The sequence below is a fragment of the Salvia splendens genome, chromosome 6, assembly GCF_004379255.2.
Source record: "Salvia splendens isolate huo1 chromosome 6, SspV2, whole genome shotgun sequence".
Taxonomy (NCBI): domain Eukaryota; kingdom Viridiplantae; phylum Streptophyta; class Magnoliopsida; order Lamiales; family Lamiaceae; genus Salvia; species Salvia splendens.
This window is the reverse complement of record NC_056037.1, coordinates 9,336,254-9,338,801: the sequence shown is the minus strand read 5'-3', so window position 1 is coordinate 9,338,801 and position 2,548 is coordinate 9,336,254.

Here is a 2,548-nt window from a genome sequence, read left to right as displayed (position 1 = left end):
GGATGCTTTCCACAGGAGGTTCTTTCAGAAAGCGGAAGCCCGGATCACTTCGGCTCAGCTGCTTTCTATACGTCAAGGTCGCGACGAAAGGATCAGCGACTTCATGACGAGATTCCACAAGGAATGCCTACAAGTAGATGATCTCAACGATCTACTTGTCATTTCGGCATTCCAAAATGGAATCCTGCCCGGAGCTCTCTACAGAAAGCTCGTGGAATGCAGTCCGCAAACAGCTCAAGAGATGTGGGACATTGCGGACCAGTTCTCCCGTGCCGATGAGGCTGACCGTCGCAAACGGTCTTTAGACAGCTCATCCCGAGGAGACAGGAGGAAGCCCGATCATAGCGATCAGGGACATCCTCGCCGAACTCCTTTTGGCGATCAGGGACATCCTCGCCGAACTCCTTTTGAAAGGATTCAAAGGACTCCGGTGCAAGACAGATTGGGACCCCGTCTCAATCCCGAGAAGCCGCCCGCTCAGTTCGTACCGCTGAACAAGCCGAGAGCGGAAATTTTCGAACTGCACTCTGACCTGTTCGAAAAGCCAAAGCGGATGACGAAATCAGCCGCGCGCCGACCCCAGGATAACTACTGCTCCTACCATCAAGACCACGGTCACGATACCGAGGAGTGCAGAAACTTGGCTGCAGGTATCGATGTTCTTGTGAGGGCAGGGACATTGAAAAAATACCAAAGCAAGCAGTCAAAGAAGAATAAGAAGCAGAGAGGTGCGAACTGCGCTCCTCAGGATCCGAAAAGGCAGCCGGATCCCGAAGACGATGACGAGCCGCAATATGATGGAGTAATCCTGACTATTGACGCTCTCCCTGCCGGGAAGACCAAGTCGTCCCTGAAGTCAGAGCGCAGGGGCTCCAATCGAGAGGAGCCAACGCATAAAAGGCTGAAGCAGGACGAAGTGATTACGTTCTCGGATGCTGATCCCGTCCCGGCCATCTCTCCTCACCAAGACGCCATTGTCATCCAAGCCGGAGTGGCAAACAAACTGATCCACAGGGTGTTTGTGGATACAGGAGCGTCAGTCAGCATTCTTTTTAAAGAGTGCTTCGACAAACTAGAAGTGGACCCAGCTCGGCTCAGCCCGGCTCCGCTTCCCCTGAAGAGCTTCGCCCAGGAGGACACCCGCCCTGAAGGTATTATCAGCCTTCCGATCACGGTGGGGAAAGCGCCTACTAGCTCCAGTACGATGATTGAGTTTTTCGTAGTGAAAGCTCGGTCCCCGTACAACGTCATCCTGGGAAGAGACTGGCTCAACACAGTTCGGGCCATTTGCTCCACTTACCACCTCACCATCAAGATCCCTACTAAAGGAGGGATAGCGGTCATCCGAGGTGACCAAAAGAGAGCAAAGGAATGTCTGCAAATTGCGTCTAGAAGTGCCGAGCATTCAGATCGGCACCACCAAGCATAGCAATCACAGCAGCCGGAGTCAGAGGCAATGACCGAAGTCATACCGGAGCCGAATTCGATGACAGTTCAGCTGTACGAAGACGATCCATCCAGAACGGTTAAGATCGGCTTCGCAGGAACGCCTCTACTTCGGGAAAAAACCATCCAGCTCCTCAAGGAGTACAAAGACGTCTTTGCATGGTCTCCGTTGGACATGACCGGAGTACCCCCCGAGGTAATCACTCATCGTTTAAATATTGATCCTTCAGTCCGGCCGATAAAACAGAAGCAAAGACTCTTTGCGGCAGAACGAAGTCAAGTCATCCATGACGAAGTCCGTCAATTATTGAAGGCGGATGTGTTATTCGAAGTGAAGTATCCTTCGTGGGTGGCCAATCCTGTCATGATCAAGAAAAAGGAAGGAGGATGGCGAATGTGCATAGATTTCACCGATCTAAATAAGCACTGTCCCAAAGATTGCTATCCCCTTCCGAACATAGATAAAAAAGTAGAAGCTTTGATAGGCTTTGAAATTTTTTGTTTTCTTGATCTATACAAAGGATACCATCAAGTTTTAATGGATGAGATTGACGCTTCAAAGACGGCCTTCATTACTGATTTCGGCATTTTCGCTTATAAAAAGATGCCATTCGGTTTAAAGAATGCCGGAGCCACTTATCAAAGGATGGTAGACAAGCTTTTTCGGCACCTGATTGGAAAGGAGGTCGAAGTGTATGTTGACGATATAGTCGTCAAAAGCAAAAGCACTTCGGAGTACGAGCACAACCTCAAGTCCACTCTCAACGTGCTCAAGAAAGCCAACCTCAAACTTAATCCCCAAAAGTGTACCTTTTTGGTAGATTCGGGAAAGTTTCTGGGTTGTTGGGTTTCAAAGGACGGACTCAAGGCAAACCCCTCAAAAGTTCAAGTCGTTCAGAACATGGCAATGCCGAAGTCCATACATGACGTGCAAAGGCTAACCGGATGTCTAGCCGCACTGAATCGATTCCTTTCCCAAGCAGCCGAAAAGCAACTGCCGTTCTTCAAGGTGTTGAAAAAGGCACCAAAGTTCGAGTGGGGAGCCGAGCAGAAAAAGGCCTTTGACGAGCTCAAAAGTTATCTAGCCGAGCTTCCTATTCTC